This window comes from Perognathus longimembris, chromosome 26 (assembly GCF_023159225.1).
Source record: "Perognathus longimembris pacificus isolate PPM17 chromosome 26, ASM2315922v1, whole genome shotgun sequence".
NCBI classification, from domain to species: domain Eukaryota; kingdom Metazoa; phylum Chordata; class Mammalia; order Rodentia; family Heteromyidae; genus Perognathus; species Perognathus longimembris.
In genome coordinates this window covers 12,543,708-12,566,011 of record NC_063186.1, presented here as the reverse complement: position 1 = coordinate 12,566,011, position 22,304 = coordinate 12,543,708, and the positions used below count along the sequence as shown (strand labels likewise).

At 42.4% G+C, this 22,304-nt stretch overlaps 2 long non-coding RNA genes across 2 annotated transcripts in view; both read right to left on the bottom strand.

Moving 5' to 3' along the window:
• Positions 1 to 5,231, bottom strand: part of LOC125342516 — an 8,976-nt gene extending 3,745 nt beyond the window's left edge. Inside the window, exons 1-2 of the long non-coding RNA XR_007209236.1 lie at positions 5,221 to 5,231; positions 2,892 to 2,894 (exon numbers count right to left, since the gene is read on the bottom strand). This is a non-coding gene — a long non-coding RNA (uncharacterized LOC125342516). The remainder of the gene's footprint in view (positions 1 to 2,891; positions 2,895 to 5,220) is intronic.
• Positions 5,232 to 8,397: 3,166 nt separating this feature from the next.
• On the bottom strand, positions 8,398 to 21,514 carry LOC125342518. The gene is made up of 3 exons (XR_007209238.1): positions 21,397 to 21,514; positions 17,899 to 17,903; positions 8,398 to 8,442 (listed from the first exon to the last, which is right to left on the bottom strand). It is a non-coding gene; the product is annotated as an uncharacterized LOC125342518 (long non-coding RNA).
• Between the last annotated feature and the right edge of the window lie 790 nt (positions 21,515 to 22,304).

Below are 22,304 nucleotides of genomic sequence, written 5' to 3'. Positions count from 1 at the left end.
TAACTACTTTCAATGTCCCATCTGTATCTGTAGCTTCTATTATTGATGATGTTCTTGTATCACCTTCCTGTGGTTGTACCTACACTATCTCTGTAATCTTATCTGAGTATATTGGAAACCGTGTATACTGATATTAGAAGTAGGAAATTGAAAGGGAATACCAAACTTGAGAGAACAGGGTAAAAAAAAAGACAAACAACTACAAAAGCAATACTTGCAAAACTGTTTGGTGTAAGTGAACTGAACACCTCATGGGGGGAAAGGGAAAGAGGGAGGAGAGGGGGGTATGAGAGACAAGGTAACAAACAGTACAGGAAATGTATCCAATGCGTAACATATGAAACAGTAACCTCTCTGTACATCAGTTTGGTAATAAAATTTGAAAAAGAAGTTCAAAGAAGCAAAACCTGTAAATAATATAATTTGGTTAGAAATTATCTGATAGATGACTTTATATACTAAATTTATTTTAGGCCACCAAAAATAATAAGTTCTAAGTGACAATTTACTTAATACTCTGACCTCCCATGAAAAGGATAAATGTTTGCAAGGAGTGGACCACAACTGTAGCTTGCCATCAGCCAAGAGATGTGGAGCGAGAGAATTTTAATAATAACTTCCTCCCCCCTCCCCTGCGAGTTTCTTGCATTGACTTTCTCCCTGTTCAAGGAGCCACTGTCATAGAGTTGTAACAACAGCCAGCCACCTCCTCGTCTTAGTTCCTCAGAACCTGAAGTCTTAACAAGGAAGCTGTTGAACAAAGACCTCGCCAAATCCCTAATGTTAGAACAAGTATTCACCCAACAGCAGGAACAAAACCCAGGAAAAGTGAGGAGGGCACACAATCATTCTGTACCTACAGATACACAGACTGTTGGTTTTGTTTTCTGGAGAACCTTGACCAATGCAGGAAGGGAGGAGTTCAAGTCCCACGACTGGAAAAAAATATATATCATAATGGTTTTCTTCCCGGTTCTGCCCAGTATGATGACAATAATTGAGCCTCAAACTCCTGCCCCTTCCTTTTGTACTTTTTCATCTAATTGTATCCTGCCTTGTGTTTGCAAATGGGTCTTAGATAGCTTCAAGAAATAATATAAAATATAATGAGTCAGAGAGGAAGTTATAAACCACATCAAGTATTTTTAAATAAAGATTATTTGCAAAAGTATTGGAAGATAGAGTCAGACGAGGACCCAGAGGTACAGATTACAGATTAATACCTAAAAGAAACAGCCAACCATGTTTCTTTTCTCTTTTAGATCTGAGACTGGGACTCAGATTCAGTACCTGACACTTTCACTCACTGGCTAGCATTCTATCAACTGAGCCACACCTCAACTCCTAGCCAACCATCTTTGACCTTTCTTCACCATTGCCATGAAGTTCTGTCTGGACTGTTGATTTTACTTTTTTAAAAAAAGAATTCTTTAAGTAATTTTAGGTCTGGAGTTTCACATGGATTGCAGTTTTCATGGAATTTCAAAATTTCAAGAGACAAAATCTTCATGCAAAGATCTCAGGGCAAATGAAATTTGAGTTTTCACAAACTTTCTTCCAGGGAAATTTGTGAATCATAAAGCAGGCATGTTTGGAACAATAATACAGAAGATGGGTTATAAGCATATGCCAGGTCCAATCACCCACCTGATTGTGGGGGACTCAAAGGTGTTTTCATGTGACTCAGGTGTTGTCCTTTTTTGGAAGCCTCTTCTGGCAATGTTGCAGCCCTACTTTTTTAAACATCACAGAGAACCCATTTTAGTCTATGGACATTGTCTTCCTAAGTAAAATCCATGGTTGACACAGGTCCCTTGGAGAGTTGTTCTTCAGGGATATAATTGGTTATTCATCAAGGTGATAGGATTGCCATGCTTGAAAAAATGTCAGGTGTAAGCAAGTGCCAAGCAAGACCATGCCATCGCTCCAACAGTTGTAGCTTCTTTTCACACAGCCTCAGGAGGGAGATGAGACCTGGTAAGGTACTTGCTCTCATTGGTCATTGGCCTAGACTTGAAAAACAACTTTCTTCTTGGAGTAAAACACCATCTAATCTGGCACAACCCATTTCCAACATTTTTATGCCAGGGAAATAGTTTTATATAATAAATCTATATAATATTAATGAACCAAAAGAGGCTTGCTTTCATGGCATAAAGCCCAAGAGGGTTAAAAAAATAAAGAGGTGATTAAAGACTAGAAACATGGATACTGTGGTTTCCCTCATAGGGAATAATTAGTACATGTTTAGGCTAGTCATAGCAGAAGATCACAATAGCCCAATAGCTCTACTTGTATGAACACATAAGGTGATGCTAAATGAAATGAACTCCACATTATGGAAACAAGTGTTATATCACTGTTGTAATTATTTTTAACATGCAGTGTATTCCCTTCCAGTGGTTTCACACCCACTATCACTGCATCTGATCTTAGTACCGTGGATATTGTATATACGTGTATTAGAACTAGGGAAGGAAAAGGAAATACCAAAATTGAGAAACAAAGGATAAAAAGACAAACCATTCCAAAAGCAATACTTACAAAACCATTTGATGTAAACAACTGTACTACTCATGGGCAGGGGAGAGGGAAAGAAGGAGGGGGAAGCTCACTGCCTTACATATGAAACTGTAACCCCTCTGTACTTCACTTTGACAATAAAGTAAATTAAAAAAAAAAAGATTGGTGGTCCATTAGTGTAAATGTGAGTATGGGTGGAATTAGAACCTGCTCATAACTGGGGTTTGATGGACTTTGGCTCTGACCAGTGATCTTACTGTGATGTGAATTAGACTTTAGTATGGAAGAGAAATTGGATTGATGCAGAGAAACATATTTTCTACTGTGTGCTGCAAGCCACCTCAGCATAGGTGAGCTCACACCTGCACTGCCTTCAGGGTCCACAGTGATCACACCAGACAGAGCAAGGTGTGCTGTTCAAATACAAAAATAGCATTATATACACTAAATCATACGAAGAAATCATATGAACTTGGATGGAATATTTTCAATTCAGTAAGCAAGGATAAAAATTGGCAATAAAAATGAAAACATGGGAAAATTGCTGTTTCATTTCCTTATAGAAATTTCAGAACTGTAATGTGTTGTGTTATTTCCTAGGAAACATCCTCTTCATTGTTACGATCAATAATCAACACCACACCAAGTTTTTAATTATGAATGCTAAGACAGCAAAGTTACTCCCAATCAGTATGTCTTTTGCTAGTTCACTGTATGATTACTTTCTCCAATGTTTACATATCATACATAAGATTTTCTACCTTGCAGTTTTTAAAAATCTGGTAATTTATACATACATAAAATTACCATGAATAAGAGTATATTTATTCTATTTGAATGTTTGTGATATTTGTGTTTATCATCATCACCTTGTATTGTTATATTCTCCTTCTCTAAAAAGATTGGAAATCAAAACATGTACATATTACTCCTCACAATTTGGCATATATTTTCTTCAGTCATGCATTAGGCTTTTACAACTATTACCTGGGTATTGTAAACTAGATCACTTTAAACACTAATATTTGAATTTTAGTGTGCAGACATTGTGTGTGCGTGTGTGTGTGAGTGTGTGTGTGAAAACACCATGAGTGGAATCAGTGGGCACTTAGCTATCCAATATTTATCATCTTATGAAACAACAGGCTTTATTCTATGTCTGCTTGTTTTTATTTCCATCAATAACATCTCTTCTCCTTTCCAATGCTGTGCTTTCCTGAAAAGTGTTTCGCCAGGATAGTGAAGCCCACCTTAGACCTCCCCTAAGCTCCTTATACATATACACACAATGCCTGTTTACTGAGGCCATGTGGCAGAAACGTAATAACAGCCATCTACCACACAACAAGGAGGCGGGACAGTGCAATAGCTTTAGGAATAATGGAGCTTGCTGGGGATATAGCCTAGTGGCAAGAGTGCCTGCCTCGGATACACGAGGCCCTAGGTTCGATTCCCCAGCACCACATATACAGAAAACGGCCAGAAGCGGCGCTGTGGCTCAAGTGGCAGAGTGCTAGCCTTGAGCGGGAAGAAGCCAGGGACAGTGCTCAGGCCCTGAGTCCAAGGCCCAGGACTGGCCCCCAAAAAAAAAAAAAAAAAAAAAAAGGAATAATGGAGCTTAAAATGATCTAATAGCCACATTTTAAGTTTTCCTTAAAGAGTAGTTTTGGGGGAATGTCTACTCTCCTCTTTCTGAGTTGCATCAGCTTCCTTTAATTTGCATTCTGAGTACACACAGAGCAATAAGAACCCAGGACATTCCATGAAATCTGCCACGGAGAAGACCTGCAGAGACAGACACACACATGTCCACTTTCCCAATCATTTTTGATAATATTTTCCAAGATTAATTCATCAGAGAATTTACAAATAGAGACAATGTGAGAACTACTTTTCTTGTTTGTCTCAATCTTCTGAGGACATGTGCAGTCTCTGAAGAGAGGAAAGATGAACTGCATGCTCAACATGTACCCAATGTATACACAGGTGAAAGTGAGGGGTGTGGTTTTGAGACCATGGATGATACACATTATACCACTTTCCATGTGTTTCAACCTGTATGGGGCCATTCTCCATCTTCATGCAGGCTTAGAGATGTGTGCTAGAAAATTAACCTGTACTTTATCAGTAAAACCCATTTCAGAGCAATTCAAGCCCTTTGCTGTTTGCTGACCTAATTATATTTATGGAATTAAAATCTATTTCCACAAGGAATTATTGGGAGTGTAAAATAAAATTGTCAAGCATACTTGCAGGGTTCACTAAGACTCGCTGACTAATTTCAATTACTGTGATGCAGTACATAGGTAACACCTGGCCTCCCCAGTATGAGTATCCACCCTCCCCCAAGAAGGTTCTCTAAACCCACTGAAAATCACTGGAACAGTCAGTGCAATACTGACCCATTTGGACATGGTGGAGTGTGTGCATAGAAGGTCATTATGAAGGTCAAAGTTGAGGGAGGAGCCAAGAAAGCAATGATATCACATTTTTGTCTTATATTAAATTCTAGATGAAAAATGCTTCATACTTTCCATCTTTTCTGGAAATTTTGCATGTAGCTTTGTGGATTCACAACTACCTGATATCTGTTAGTCTTAACCAGAAAGTGACTTTGAATTTCTCCTGGGGCCAGCTCAAGACAAAGAACTTTCTGGAATTCCCATTCCGATTTCCTACTTTCTCCCCACATTTGACCACAGACAGGATATGCAGTGGAAGCATATGCTTTATCCCAAAGGATTTCTTATATCTGCAAAGAGAATTAAACTCCATCACTCTTACTTTGCTTCAGAGCTCTACTGCCAGCTTTTTGGAGGGGAATTAAAGGTAAGTTTTATGGACTTCCTGCACAATCTGTCTTTGACATTCCTCAGGTCTCAGCCTCCTGAGTAGCTGGGATTATGGGGGTGAGAATATTGCCTTAGGCTTCTTAGTTTGTTCCTTACTGATTGGGAAGTTTGGCTCAGGTGAAATGAGCACATTACTCTCTAATCACTCTATTCTGTCATATTTAATTCAGATAAAGCCAATCACTGTAATTATTTTGCTTGTTTTATTTGCTTTTGGAGACAGAGCCTTTGCATGTAATCTAGCTGAGACACAAACTCTGGATCATCCTGCCTCAGACCCTCTGTGCTGGGACTACAGGTGCTTCAGACCCTCTGTGCTGGGACTACAGGGATGGACCAGCCAACCACATGTTCTTCTTCACTCATGACAATGCTCTCTGCAGGAGCCAACACAGGTGCTGCATGTGTACATAGAAAAACAACAACAACAGGGGATCTAAAATCATGCGGAAACAAATGAAAGGCATATTGTGGTGGGCAGGAGAGTGTGTGAACCACATGTACTTGGTATTAGACATGAGGATCACATCAGTGAACAGGAAGAGGTGCTGCTTCCTCTTCCTCCAGCCTGTTCTCATGTGCACCATGCTGTGGATGAGCAAGGCTCTGCTGCTGACCTCTGGGCACACAGGTCTGTGAAGCTTCCTCAGGAAGAAGGCTCTCCTCCTGCACACAACACCACACACAGTCAGGCTCCACTATGGTGTAGAGCTTTGTGCCAAGTGTAATGGGGACACAGTTCCCCACATGGCCCTCCCAATCCCAGCCTGACTGTATCACTCACACCCAGGGGGCTTGGTTATTTGATTCTTTAACACAAACAGAAAAGCTGTATCACTTTTTAAGACATGAGGAAGTCACATATAGGAACAGAATCCTGGATCTTTTCTTCTCTAAGACATGTGGAAAGAACAAGGCCAGAAACTGAGGCACCTTTTAGAGGAAAGGAGAAGAATCTGGTAAGGGAGGTAAAGTGATAGAGCAAGGCTAAGGAGATGGCCACCGCAAAGTGACCCAATGTCATCTGTCAACTTGAGAAAAGCATTTTTATGGCATACCATGAATATTCTTAAAGAAGCAATTCCAAATTGCTTTTGTTTTAACAAGAATCGTTATTCCCATCTTATGTATATCAATATTCTGTTTTGGGGAAGTTAACAGATGAGAAAGAACATTGAGCAGAACATGATGCCCCTAGAGGAAGCACTTAGGTTTGCTGGCTGCACTGTGGTCCTGTGGGCAGCACTGGGCTCTGATGGGTATGGGGACAGCACAGAAAAGTGCAGACAGCTTTTCTTGATGCTCAAGCACTAGCAGAGCCTCCTCCTCACTCGCCCATGGAGCCTCACTTCATCTCCTCTGACAATGTGAAGACAACAGTCTTCAACTGCAGTGTGAACAGGGGTCACTTTTCATGAACAGGGCTGAAGGTCAGAGGCAGTTCACAAAGGTCAGGAGAAAGGAGACAGAACCCTGGCCAAGGCCACCCCTAGGAGGAACTTCAAAGCAGGTGTTTCCCATACTACCTGGTGCAGGGCAGCCACGCATGGAGGGCATGGTGGTCACAGTGAACACCTGTCTTCATCCATTTCGAGGCTCTGGATATCAGACATGGCTACAGCTCCAATAGACACATCAGTCAACTGCCTGGAGTCTGAGCACTGGGAGTTCCTCTCTCTGTGACGTCATGGATCTAAGGCTCATGCCCCAACTGCCAGGATGACACAGCCTCTGCTTTCCTGAGTGGCTCCTGGCAGATTTAATATAATCTCTTTGAGATGGTTATATGTTTGCCTTTGTGAGAAAGAGTTCACATACACACATTTTCCATTTGACTTTAACAGCCTTAGACTGTGCTACAATGCATCATAAGCCAGTCTATTTGCTACAATTTCTATGCTATTCAAATGCAGGGGCCTGGATATTTATAAAGAAAATATGTTTACTTCATAATCAGGAGGGCTGAAAGTCCTAACTCATGGCATTGTGAAACTGGTCCTGGGGTCAAGGCCCTGGACTGGGTCATAGCTCAGTGACCTGGAGCACTGTGGAGAGAGCTTACGCTGAGGCAGGATGATGGGCACAGTGACCAGGGAAGAGGCTCTGCTTTTAGTACAGTCCTCTCAGGAGAACTAAGGGGATCTCCAGAGATTTCCTCATTCAGAGAGCATCTCCCCAGTCATGAGCATCTTCACAGGGCTTCCTCTTCATGCAGACCACAACATGTCTCCACAATATGCATTTGTGCGAGGCTTTCATTTGGAATCAGCTTGTGGTAAACCAAGCCAAGGCAAAACAGTGGAACATTCATACAGACACAGCAGCCCCCATGGTGACTGTACTGCAGACACCTGGGGTACATGCCCCCCGTAGCCACACCTACTGCCTCCCCAAGCCTCCCACCACCCCAGGCCTAGCTTGTGCTCATCTGATCCCCACCTCTGTGGTCCTGTCTCCGGAAACTGTTGCATAACCTGAGCCATCCAAGAGAACTCATTTTTACTTTTTCCTTTCATTTTCATCAGTGCATATTAATCCTTATTATTGCAGGCATTTAAATCGCTTTAAATCACTTTAGTAATAAACTTTAGTACATTTTCTTCCTTCCTTTCTTTTTTCCTTCCTTTCTTTCTTCCTTCGTGCCTGTCTTCGTATTTTCTTAATTTTCTCTCTCTCTGTTTACGTCTCTCTGTATGTAGGGGTGCGGGGGTGGGTTGTATTTTTCTTCTTTCCTTGCTTGCTTTCTCTATTGTTTACAAATCCTTTAATTTGAACTCATGGCCAGGATGATTTTCATGACCTTCTTTGCTCAAAGCAAGCAATCTCACCACCTGAGCAAAAACTACTTCCATGGGCTGGGGATATAGCCTAGTGGCAAGAGTGCCTGCCTCGGATACACGAGGCCCTAGGTTCGATTCCCCAGCACCACATATACAGAAAACGGCCAGAAGTGGCGCTGTGGCTCAAGTGGCAAAGTGCTAGCCTTGAGCGGGAAGAAGCCAGGGACAGTGCTCAGGCCCTGAGTCCAAGGCCCAGGACTGGCCAAAAAAAAAAAAAAAAAAAAAAACTACTTCCATCTTTTTGGTACTTTAGTGGAGATCAGAGTGTCCTGAACTTCAAACCATGATCCTTAAAATCTTACATTTGTGTAGCTAAGATTATGTAGATAAGATATTGTCACCCAGCTAATTTTTTCATTAGCTTTTTCAGAAAGTGACCTCATTCTGGAATCATTCATATATATTCAGATAATGCACTTTGTTATATATTTTCTCTGTTATTCTAAGCTCCCTTCCCCTCATCTGGCTGTGTTCCCTTATCCCATTTTCTTATATCCAGACAATTTTCTTCAAGGACCCATGACAGTATGTTTGTCATTGTGCCCATTGTAGGACTTTGGTGTTGCCTCTACTTTGGCTTCTTGAAAATGAAGCTGCTCTCACTATCTTCCTCCACCCAGGTGGCCACTGTCATCCCCATGTGACAGGACTTGCTCGGTGCTCAGCATCCTTGGCGCTTATGGTTCTTGAAGGGTCTCAGTGCTGGAGAAGCTCTCTGGCCCACAGTGTCATGGATTCAGTCACCAGCTCTCAAGACAAAAAAAGAAACACACAGCACAACCTAGCTGGAGAAGTGAGGAGAAGCCAGAAATCCAAGTAGATTCGTGTTTTAGATTTCATTAAAGCCTTTCAAAACCAATCCAACACTGAGCCACACTGGGACTGTAATTTCCAGAAGCTTCTCTGTTTTCACCTTTGTTTCATTGTAGGCTGTTGACCTGGGTAACTGCAGTCGAAGTCAGGACACGGGGGATGTAAGGCAAGTGAACCAGTGCATACTTTATTCCAAGAGGTCCAGGGTTTATATAGGGTTAGAAATCAATTTTACAACTACAGGGTAAAAGATCAATACAGCATGACATTTGTCTCAAATACAAAAGTGGAGGAAGTTACTACTGTGAGGGCAGGAACTTGATACAAATGCTTTTCCTATTACAGGAGGCAGTGACTACAAAGATTGTTGATATCAAAACAAGGAACTATATCCAATCGAGGTAGAACTATAATTATCTCCTAGCTACTATCTCCTCAAGGCTAGACAACTTTGATCTTGACTTCTCCAAAGACTTGTGAAGAGACTTGTGAGGAGACTTCCCTATCTACAGTGAGAATCTAACACTAAAGGCAGCTGGTCAAGCAAGTCTCCCTGAGGAATGGAAGGGAGGGGAAGGGAGATTCTCACAACAAAAGGTGGCTTCCTTTCGCCCACAAACACAAAGGAACTCCTTACTGGGAATGTGTTCCCAAGGGCCTATTAGTGTGCTAATAAGGCATCAGAGTAACCAGCTCAGGCTAAGTTTTTCCACTGGTCGGAGACTTTAATTCTCCAACAGTAGGCTTATTGTACAACTGAACAGAAATGACTGGGATATTTTCGTACATGCATAGAGCCTCCTATGGACCAAATATCACATATCTTTGTGGACACCCACTTTTCCCATACCTTTAATACCAAAGCCAGTATTTCAGGTTCCACATATGAGAGAATGGCTGTTTGTCATTTTGTGTGGTGAATGTCCCTTCACATACTGTACTCTACTGCTGCCCTCCTTACTGCAAATGACACGGTTTCATTCTCCCTAATTCCCAGGAATGGTTTGGGTGTGTTTGCATGATACTCAAAACTTAGTCTCACTAATTAAATACAGTAAATAGATGAGGTGAGTAGGGCTTGGGAGAAAAAGAAGCAAAGATTTTTTTAAATTTCCTGGTGAACTATGGAGCTACTTGCTGAGATGTGGAAGGAAGAACAGAGTTCTAGTTGAAGGGAATGTGGAAAGAAGATGGTTTCACAGTGAATGCCAGCAATGTAAGTCTCTGAATATAGAAGGTGGGCATGGATTTGGCTTGGATGGTCACCTGGTGAACACCTATTGTCCTACTGGCTGGAGGAAGTTCCTGGAATTGATTTCCTTCCTGTTTTCCACATTTCTCAATACATGGGTAGTGACATGAAGAGAGGTGCTTGGGAACCTTGCCTGGAGATGTGAGCATTCCTGAGTTTATTCTCATGTGGGTCTGTGGGGAGACATGTAAAAGAAAACAGAAAGAGGGAAGGGAAGAGGAGAGAGAGAGAGAGAGAGAGAGAATCAAGGAGGGAGACTCTGTATTGTTTTGTTTTAGGTATTGCTAATCCTGAGGTTTGAACTCTGGGCCTGGGTATTGTCCCTGATTTTCTTTTGCTCAACGCTATTGCTTTATCCCTTGACTCACACTGTCACCTTTTTTTTTTGCCAGTCCTGTGGCTTGGACTCAGGGCCTGAGTACTGTCCCTGGTTTCTTTTTGCTCAAGGCTAGCACTCTGCCTCTTGAGCCTCAGCGCCACTTCTGGCTGTTTGCTGTATATGTGGTGCTGTGGAATTGCACCTAGGCTTCATGTATAGGAGGCAAGCACTCTTGCCACTAGGCCATATCCCCATCCCTACACTGCCACTTTTGGCTTTTGGACTACTTAGTGTCTCTGGCACTTTTCAGCCTTGGCTGACTTTGAACTATGATCCTCAGATCTCAGCCTCCCAAGTAGCTAGGATTAAAAGCATGTGAAACTGTCTTTTCTAAAAAAAAGTACTTGAATAATTTAGGCAACCTGCCCAGCTGAATACCGTTAAAATCTGACAAGTAACATTTTTGGAATAAAAAATGTATATAAACATGTACAAATGTAGACATGCCCATAGCTGGATAACAGATATGGAATTATATACCAGTAAATATGAAATAGTAATTTAAAGTCAGCATTGAGAGCTAATTTATATATTCATCTTTGTGTGTGTGTGTGCCAGTTCTGAAATTAGAATTCAGGGTATGGTGCTGTCCTTGAACTTTATTTGCTAAACATTTGATTGCTTAAGCCATAGCTGCATTTCTAGCTTTTGGGGGTGAATTGGAGACCTGCACAGGCTTGCTATGATCTGTGATGCTCAGATCTCAACCTCCTGAGTCTGTCATCCTCAAGAGGCTGAGATCTGAGGACCAAGGTTAGAAGCCAGCCCCAGGAAGACAAATCTGAGAGACTCATCTCCAAATTACCAGCAAAAAGCCAGAAGTAGAGGTGTAGCTCACATGGTTCAGTACCAGACTTGAGTGGACAAGAGGTCCTGAGTTCAAATCCCACTTTTGGCACATAGACTGACTGATCTTTTTCACATCAAATGCACAAGCATTCTTCAAGTTTCTACAACTCCCCATAATCTCAGACTTGTATTTAGAACATTCAGGATAATGACTCTCTTAATTTTTGAAGTCAAAAAGTCTCCAAAAATGGCCCAAGTCAGAGTTATCATTGCTCCACAGTATGTGCTCATTTAGGACTGTACTTGTGGCATCACACAGGCTGCAGTAACTTCCTAAAATGGTAAGCCACAGTTTACATGTACATACACATCCCAGTTTGGAGCCATCCTTAAATGCTGGATGAGCAGGTAGAACTAGAATAAAAATTAAACATTGTATATTCAGTCCACGAACCACCAGCTCAAAAGGAACAGCTAAGTGAATAACTCAATCCAAGAGGAAAATGGTTGCCCACAGGAAGGAGCTAAGGATTTACAAATAGGCAAAAAGCACATGCAGGATGTGGAGAAAAATCAATGCAGAACCCAGTGGCTCACACCTTTAATCCCAGCTACTCCAGAAGCTGAGATCAGAAGATCCTGGTTCGAAGCCAGCTCAAGGAGATATATCCAATGTGGGACTCTCGTCCGACATTAAGCCTCAAAAATGCTGGAAGCATAAATGAGGCTCAAGCGGTAGTAGTCCAGGATCAAGAAAGCCAAGGGAGGACATGAGACTCTGAGGTCAAGCCCTAGTACTGCCACCAAAAAAAGGCACTAGAATGTTCTGCCGAGGACCTACCAAGGGGGAGTGGAGGAGGCATGTGACCATGTCCTGTTGATTCACCATCACACAAAAACAGCACAGGAGGTTGAGCTTGACGTGGGAGGCCACCATGGTCTTCTAGGTGGAGTCTATCTACAAGCAGCCTTGATGAACAAACTCATTCCAGTCCTGCTCTTTCATACACAGCAACTTCTTGGCTTGAACAGGAAGGAAGCAGAGGAAAATGGTTTAAAGAGGGGCAAAATCAAAGCCCATGATTCCTCTACTCTTTATCATCACAACCACAATCTAAGCCACCAGTGCTCACACCTGTCATCCTAGCCAACCAGGAGACTGAAATCTAGAGTGTACCTTGAGGCCAGCCAGGGCAGGAAAAGTCTGTGAGACTCTTTATCTCCCATAAACCACACAAAACAAGCCAGAAGTGGCGCTGTGGCTTAAGTGGTAGAGCGCTAGCCTTGAGCAAGAAGAAGCCAGGGACAGTGCTCAGGCCCTGAGTCCAAGCCCCAGGACTGGCCAAAAAAAAAAAAAAAAGAATCTCATGGGGTTTCCTGCCTCAGCTCAAATCCTAATCCTGAGGTGTCAAGTCTTCTGAGTAGCTGGGACTACAGGTGTGAGCCACAGTGCCCAGCTGCCTATTTCTTAGAAAAGTACTGAGTGCTCATTCACCTTGTTTAAAGGAGGGCTCTTCTGAGGGGAGTTCAGAGCAAGGTTTTCAGGATTTACAGCCCCACTGCTGGTTCTTGGGGTCAGACAAGAACTTGAAAATATACAAGAGTTGTTTTAGTGGTATTCAGTTTTCCAAAGTTGTAGCCTAAGCCCAGTACCAGTCTTGTGCAAAAAAATCTTAGCGACAGTGCCTAGGCCCTGAGCTCAAGTACCAGGACCAACACAAATAATAATTATTATTGCATTCAAAAAATATTAGGGCATAATAAGCATCTAGATTATCATCAAAATAAAAAATACTTTTAGCTCATTTCTGTTTACATAACACTGAGATTTTGGGGTCAGTTTAAGGTTACTCACTGGCTAATTTATTGTATCTTTTTTTTTTTTTAGCATTAGAAAAGTTATTTTCTCTTGCCGAGCCAATGTCCCCATGTACTTGTCGGTTTGGCACATTCATACTGTTTTTCCTTACCACCATGGATATCATAGTTATAGGGAGATATATACATCACTCTTCAAGATGAAAGGACTGACTTTCGATTTAAACCTACATAGAAACATGAGTGACTTCCTAAGCACCGTTAACACCTGCTAATATGCTCCTTTGTAGTTTTTACAAAGCAAGTTGCAGGTGTGGCAGTATCCTGTGATAGCACACATGGGTGTCTTATTGTTAGGTATTAATCATCTTTCTCAGGGTAAGACTTTACATTAATCTGTGCTATCTGCCTGGCAACTATCTGTCTGTGGCTGCCATTAGAATGGTCTTATAGTTCTACTTGCAAACTTGCTCAAAGCCTTTCGTATTCTTTCTTGTTCCATCTTCTTTTCTGGCCTTTCCTCTGTGAGTTTGTGCTTAGTTCCTAATGTCATCTCAGAACTACTGGGTTTCTCTCGGTTTCTTTCTTCCTCTTTTTTTTTTTTTTTTTTTTTTTGCCACGGTTTACATTTTGTTAGATCTTGGTGGGTCCAGAAACTCATCTGTTGCCCTAGCATTTGGCTTTCCTTTCTTTGTCAATTTGTTTCTGAAGCTTGGGCATTTACCTCTTACTTTCCCTATATGTGTACATGTCAGTATGCTCAGCTGGGGCTTTCCTTCCTTTTACATGGCCTTCTTTCTCTCTATCATTCTTTTCCATCTCTCTCTTCTCACATACTTTCTTAGACAACTGCTTCATTTTTTTTTTTTGCCAGTCCTGGGCCTTGGACTCAGCGCCTGAGCACTGTACCTGGCTTCTCTTTTGCTCAAGGCTAGCACTCTGCCACTTGAGCCACAGAGCCATTTCTGGCCATTTTCTATGTATGTGGTGCTGGGGAATCGAACCCAGGGCTTCATGTATACAAGCAAGCACTCTTGCCACTAGGCCATATTCCCAGCCCTTTATTGTATCTTTTATTTACAAATTTCAGGTTGTTTTCTATGTGTATTTTAACTAGAAACCTTAAAATACTAGTTTTATTATTTTTTACAAGTAGGTTTGCATAGGGAGGGTGAACATAATAAAATAGATCAAGTACTTCATAAGAGATGAAAAATATGTACAGCTTTACTTCAGAAAACACTTGAAAGGGAACTTTCATATTTGCACTTGGTGAGAATAAGGAATAAGGGAAAACATTCATGATTCCATGGGCTTCTATACTACAATTTTCAGTTTTCCACATCTCAGAAATACATCCAAGCTGGGCACAGTGGCTCACTCCTCTAATCTTAGCTGTCCTAAGAGGCTGAAAGGACTTTTGGTTCAAGGCCAGCTGGGGATAAAGAAGGTTGTCAGGATCCCATCTCAACCAAGAAAAGCTGAGTGTTGTGGCAGGTGCTTATCATCTCAGGCACACAGGAATGTAAACAGAAGGATTACAATCTAGGACAACCCAGGAAGAGATTTCTACAAGACTCCATGGTAACAGAAGAAGCGAAGTACGGGAGTCTAAGCCTGTTATGCCAGGAAGAAACCATCAGGAGGATCCCAGTCCACGTTGAAGCAAAAGGTGACACACCCTAATCTTAAAATCAGAGTCAACAGGGCTACAGGTGTGGCTCAGGTGAGCAAGCACCGGGACTTGAGTTCAAATCCAATTACTGCCAAGAGGAAAAAATAAACATCAAAGACAAAGGACTGGGGACTTAGATCAAGTGATAGAGCACCTGCCTAGCACATGCAGGCCTCCAGTTCAAAATACTGCACTGTCAAAGAAACAAAGATGAGACTTTCATCCATCATAGACTCCCTTACAGATTTTCCATTTGACATAGCTGAGTAGAAACATGGATTCATATAATTGGCCCCCACTGATACGCTTAGGGCACAATTCAGTGGGATTTTCTTTACAAGGAAAATAACAATTTTCATGAGCAGAATATAAAGATTTTAAAATAAAGATTGAAAGCCAGGCACCAGTGGCTCATGCCTGCCATCCTAGCTTCTCAGGAGGCTGAGATCTATAGATAATAGTTCAAAGCCAGCCTGGGCAGGAAAGTCTCTGAGATTCTTATGTCCAATGAACCACCAGAAAAGCAGAAGTGGTGCTGTGACTCAAGTGGTTGAAGGCTAGCCTTCAGCAAAAGAGCTCAATACAGCACCCAGGCCCTGAGTTCAAGTCTACAACTGAAAAAAATACAAATTTTAAATGATTTTTTAAAAGCCAACGTAGACTGAAAGAGCGGCACATTTGCTGGCCACTCCTTGGACCTGTTGCTTGTCAACTGAGGGCTCTTCTAAAATTCCCTGGAATCTTGGAGCTCAGAACATGCCATGATGGTTCTGCTACTAAACAGGAGGAAGCCAAGGTAATCACACATAATACTGAAACGCTCTCTCTAGTTATAGACGCAAATCACAAAGTTGAACACACACAAAAAGTAAAAATAATAAAGACTCAGGCACTGGTGGCTCATGCCTATCATCCTAGCTACTCAGGAGGCTGAGATATAGAGGATCACGGTTCAAAGCCAACCTGGACAGAAAAGTCCATGAGACTATTCTTTCCAAAGAACTAGCTCAAAGTGGCACTGTAGCTCAAGTGGTAGAGCACCAGCATTGAGCACAAAAGCTCAGGGACAGAGCCCAGACCCTGTGTTCACTCCAGAACAGGGAAGGGGAAAAAAATCTGTAAACTGAGAGGTAAGCAGTTAGGAAATGAAAATTAGTGGCTTACCTTACCTGGAGAAATGTCACAAAACACAAAGCCCAGGGTGTGGAGATGGTGTAATCCAGCAATCATGTCAGCACCAAACACTCAGACTACATCTTCCAGAAGGTTTCCATCCTGAGCAATAACTGTCTCTCAGGAGCCACCTGCAAGGAGTTAAGTAAAAGACATCTCCATAACCCATTACCATATTAACGAAAGAGTGAAGCTGGGTACCACGGCTCACACCTGTAATCCCAATTACTCAAGGAAGCTGAGATCTGAAGATCACAGTTCAAAGGCAGCCTGGGCAGAAAAAAATAAATTAACTAATTAAGGGGCAGTGCTCAGGCCCTGCATTCAAGCCCCAGGACTGGCGGGGTGGGTGATCAGGGGAGAGAGCCTCTCTGACTTATCTGCCTGGACTAGCTTTGAACCTCAATTCTCAGGTCTCAAGCCTCCTGAGAAGTTAAACTATCTCAACATTTGATGGTGCTTGATTATTATTCAGTGTATATATAGAAGTATGTAAACTTATTGCTTTGATTATTGCTGGTTCTAGGGTTTGAAATCAGGACCTGGGTGCTGCCCCTGTGCTTCCTATTTTCCTCAAGGCTGGTCCTCTGCCACTTGAACCACAGCGCCCGGCTTCCAGCTTTTTCTTTCTTTTTTCATTTTCTTTCTTTTTTTGCTGGGGGGGGAAGTTTATTGGAGAGAAGAGTCTTAAAGACTTTCCTGCCTGGGTTGGTTTTGAACCATGATCCTCAGAACTCTACCTCCTGAGTAGCTAGGATCATGGATATGAGCTACTGGTGTCTAGTCCCATTTGTTCCTGCTCCCCTCCCCCCCGCTCTATTACTGCTAAAATATAAAAACTTTCAAGCTAAAAGCCAAGGAGGCAACTGACACACCCATCTTCTCCACTGGATTCCCAGCAAACTGTGTAAAGAAACTACTGTGACATGAATTGGCCACTAGGTGGTGACATTTACTAGCTCAAATGTCTTCAAGCTTTTCTCAAGTGCAATTCTCATTTCCACAATAATAATAGTAAACTATAAACATGAAGGGTATGGGCTGGGAATGTGGCTTAGTGGTAGAGTGCTTGCCTAGCATGTATGAAGCCCAGGGTTCAATTGCTCAGTACCACATACACAGAAAAAGCCAGAATTGTTGCTGTGGCTCAAGTGGTAGAATGCTAGCCTTGAGCAAAAGCAGCACAAGGACAGTGCCCAGGCCCTGAGTTCAAGTCCCAAGATTGGTGAAAAAAATTTTAGGGTGGATGATGCTCTGCCTTTTATTTTTAATTTTTTGGCAGGGGGCAATATGTCCCAGCACTGAGATTTGGCTTAGGACCTCACACCTTTGCTTAGCTGTTCTGCTCAAGGTTGGTGCTCTACCCATTGAGATATGCTTCTGGCTCTTGGCTGGTTCACGGCAGGTCTCACTGACTGGACTTTTCTACCCTAGGTTAGGTCTGAACTGTGATCCTCAAATGTCCTCCTGAGTAGCTAGGATTTACAGGTGTGAGCCAACCTGAATCCAATTTGAAAGGACTTGTTTAAAATAAGAACTTGAAAGTAGGAACCATCCTCTTTCTTGGTAGACACTGAAGATGTGAGACGGAAATTATTGATAAGTGTACTCTGATTCTGGCACGTGGGGTTTGAATCTTTCCCTCATTCACTCACTAATATTAAAGTTCTTAGAATCAACAGACCTTTTTATTTTTGCCAGGACTGGGGCTTGAACCCAGGGCCTGGGCTCTATTCCTGGGCCTCTTTGTGCTCAAGGCTAGCACATTACCACGTGAGCCACACCACCACTTTTGGCTTTTTCTGAGTATTTTATTGGTGATCAAGACTCTCATGGACTTTTCTGCCCAGGCTGGCTTTAAACCACGATCCGTAGATCTCAGACTCCTGAGATGCTGGTATTAGAAGTGTGAGCACTGGAATCTGGCTCAATAGTCCTTTGATTAATCACAGTTTCAATGAATATTTAAGTATTAGCTGCCATTATGATTGTTTCCTTACAAAAACAGTGCAGATCTTAATCAAAGATGAGATGGATTTCTGACTGTGCAGGTGCCAGTACTGGGACTTGAACTTAGGACTTGGGAGCAATCCCTTAGCTTTTTCTCTCAAGGCTGAAGCTCTACCACTTGCATCACATTTCCCTTTCCAGCTTCTGGTAAGTTAATGGAAGAGTCTCTCAGATTTATCTGCCCAGGCAGGCTTCGAACCAGGATCTTCAGCTCTTAGCCTCCTGAGTAGCTGGGATTACAGGCCTGTGCTGGGCTCCCATTCTTCCTAATCTGTTTACACATGAAGAACACCACAAGAGTCACTGATCTGATCAAGGAATACACTAGACTGTGATATGAATACATTCTCAGCAATTTTCGCAAAACCTGGCGCCCACTCTCACCTGTACAGAGCTCTACCACGAGCCACAGGTGATTGCTGGTCTTGTACCATTCATAAAAAAATCACAATATTCTTGTGCTTAATTTCATATGTGAGATGGACCTACCGGGAAGAGAAAAGAAATAAAGTGGGGTTTTTTTGTTTTTTGTTTTTGCTTGTTTTTTTGTTCTTTTTTGTTGTTTTTTTTGCCAGTCCTGGGGCTTGAACTCAGGGCCTGAGCACTGTCCCTGGCTTCTTTTTCACTCAAGGCTAGCTAGCACTCTGCCACTTGAGCCACAGCGCCACTTCCGGCTTTTTCTATATATGTGGTGCTGAGGAATCGAACCCAGGGCTTCCTGTATACGAGGCAAGCACTCTACCACTAGGATATATTCCCAGCCCCAGAAATAAAGTTCTTGAACTCTTGATCATAAAGCCTACTTGACTGTGTAATCAGGAGAATTTTTCAATGATGTAATTTATTTCCAGACATTAGAAAGCAGGGTGGGGAACGCTGGCCATAGGGAAACAGGCTAACAATGCATGATCTTTACAAACATCACGCCTGTTAGTTATGGCTACTAGGGAGGCTGAGCTCGGATGATCCCATTTTGAAGCCTGAGTACACAAATGCAAAGAGAATCTCCTCTCCCATTAACCAGCACAAATCTGGAAGTGAAGGTGGTGCTCAAGTGATGAGCATCAGTCTTGAGTGAAAAAGTGAAAGAAAAGCACAAAACCCTGATTTCAAGACCCATGACCAACCACAATAAAAAAATCTCCAAGGCTTTCTTGCCCTGGCTGGCTTTGAACCGTGATCCTCAGATCTCAGCCACTTGAGTAGCTAGGATTATACAGGTAAGCCACAGTGCCCGACCCAATGGCCTCATTTATTAACTTGTCTCTCTCTCTCTCTCTCTCTCTCTCTCTCTCTCTCTCTCTCTCTCTCTCTGTCTCTCATTTTGTTTTGTTAGTGTTTGTGGGTACCAAACCCAGGGTCTTGTGCATGATGGCCCAAGGGCTCTACCACTGAGCTACATTCCTAGCCTTTGGTTTACTGAGATGGGGTCTAACTAGATATTGTTGAACTTGACATCCTGTCACCTCCCTGCTGCTGCGATTACAAGTGCCCACTAGCATACTCAGTATTTTGCTAGTCGCTCTTCTGATTGGAGCTCTGCCTCTCCCAAGGCAGATGGAAACACAGCAGACTTACCCAGTTGGTAATTTCTGGTCTTTTGCACTTTTCCATACAAAAGATGGCCACAATGTAGATTGTTCCCTTATGCCGCCCTTATGCCGCCCTTTATAGACAATTGTCTTATTTCCCCTGCCAATCTCCTCATAGAAAATGAAGTTTTCCATTGCTGGGTTAACTCCTCACAGAGAGTAAGAAATCATCTTTAGCTCCTAAAAAGAAAATAGAAATGACGCTGATAGATACAACTGGATGAATGATGTGTGGATACATATGCAAATATGCAAATAAATGTGTAAATAGCTCAATATGCAAATAAGACACTTATAAATCCCATTCATAATTACAGATAATAATGAACATAATTATGGCTAATAATGCCCATATGTAATGATATAATAAACAAGACTAATGAAATGGCAAGTCATAAATAATTCAATTTTCTTTTGATAAGATCTTGGGCTTCAGATGTAGGTCAGTAGTAGAGTGCTTGCCTAGAAAGGAGTAAGGTTATGGGCTCAATTCAATTCCTCAAGACTAGAAGAAAGAGGGGAAAAAACTTCTAACCAGGTGCCAGTGTCTCACAACTACGACCCTTAGCTAATCAGGAGGCTGAGATCTGAAGCTCCTAGTCTCAAGCCACCCTGCACAAGAAAGTCCGGAGATTTTTTTCTTTTGGTCTGGACTTGAACTTAAGGTCCTGTGCGATGTCCCTGAGCTTTTGTGTTCAAGAGTAGCGTTTTAACACTTGAGCCACACCTCTACTTCTGGCTTTTCAGTGGTTCACTGGCTCTGAACCATGATCCTCAGGTTTCATTCTCCTGAGTAGCTAGGATTATAGGCAAGAGGCACCAGCGCCAAGCTCCTGAAAGATTCTTAGGTCCAATTAACTAGCAAAATTCCAGAAGTGAGGCATTACTCAAGTGGCAGAGCACCAAGCCTTGAGTGCAGAAAAAAATCAGAGGGACAGCATCTATGCTGTTGGGCCTGGGTAATTGCAGCTGTAGTCAGGACATGGGGGTTGCATGGTGAGTGAACCAATGCATACTTTATTTCAGGAGGGCCAGGGTTTATATAATGTTAGAAATCAACTTACAATTTCAAGGATAAAGGTTAACACAGCATGTAATCCATTATGATTATAAAAATTGAGGAATGCCATTACTGGAAGGAAGGAAGCTACTACAGAAGTTTATCTACCACAAAAGTTTGCTGCTTCAAATAGAGTTTACTTATCTAGGATGAGCTATTTCCTACCTAGCTATTGTTTGCTCAGGACTTGGACCAGGACTCCATTCATCTAGAAGAGACTTCCTTGTTTACTATGAAGAGACTGCCCTGATTACTTGGGGGGAAACTTTCCTATTTACTGAGACAACACTGATTACTTGGGAGGAGACTTTACTATTTACTGAGAAGAGACTGCCCTGATTACAGTAAAGAGACTTTGGTATTTACTAAGGAGAGGCTGTCCTACCTATATTGAGAATCTACCAGTAAAGGCAGCTGGTCAAACCAGTCTCCTCAGGGAGACTTTGTACAGGGGAAGGGGAGATTCTCCTGACAAGAAGTGGCGCCCTTTGGCCCACAGACAAAAAGAAACTCCTTACTGGGAATATGTTCCCAAGGGCATATTAGTATGCTAATGAGGAATCCAAGTAACTGTGCTGAGGCTAAGTCTTCCACTTGGTCAGAGAAATTAATTCTCCCACACCATGCTCTGAGTTCAAGCCCTGTCCTGGCATCTGTGCACACATACCAAAAAAGCAACTGTAACTTCTTACCTGGAAAATTAACTTAAATACAGAAAACTGCAGAAAAATGAATCTATAGAGGGACACGCTACAGTCAGCACCCACCATCAAGGAACCTTCCCATAGTCTATCTCCACAACTCTTTCTGCTCCCCCAAAATAGTCACCCAGCTGGCTCTCCCATTTTCTGGAGCTTGAACTCTGTCCCTAAGTTTCTTTCCCCCAAGAATATTACTCTATCACTTTGAGCCACAGCATCACTTCCAGCTTTTCCTGTAAGTGTGTTACTCAGGAATTGAACCCAGGGCTTCATACATGCTAGGCAAGCACTCTACCACTAGGCCACATTCCCAGCCCCCCTAACGCTCTCTTTTCCCCTCCTTACATTTCTTTGCAACTTTTCTAACCAATGTATATTGTTCCTGGTCGCATAGTCTTCCTTGCTTTCTAAAAGAATAGTGCTGTCTGTTTCTTCTGTTTTGTCTGTTGAGTCTCTTTAAATTCACTTAAAAAGGCATCTGAAACCCACCCCAGGAGCCAAGTAAGAGCTAATGGCAAGTACATGAATTTCACACTCACAGGCAAAACAGTAAGAGAACAGGTGACTGCAATTAACTAGAAGCCCGGGGCTGGGAATGTGGCCTAGTGGTGGAGTGTTTGCCTCGTATACACGAAGCCCTGGGTTCGATTCCTTAGCACCACATATATAGAAAAATCCGTAAGTGGCGTTGTGGCTCAAGTGTTAGAGTGCTAGCCTTGAGCAAAAAGAAGCCAGGGACAGTGCTCAGGCACTGAGTTCAAGCACCAGGACTGGCAAACAAACAAAAACATCACTCCCTCCTTCCTGGAACCTTCCAGAGGGCCCAA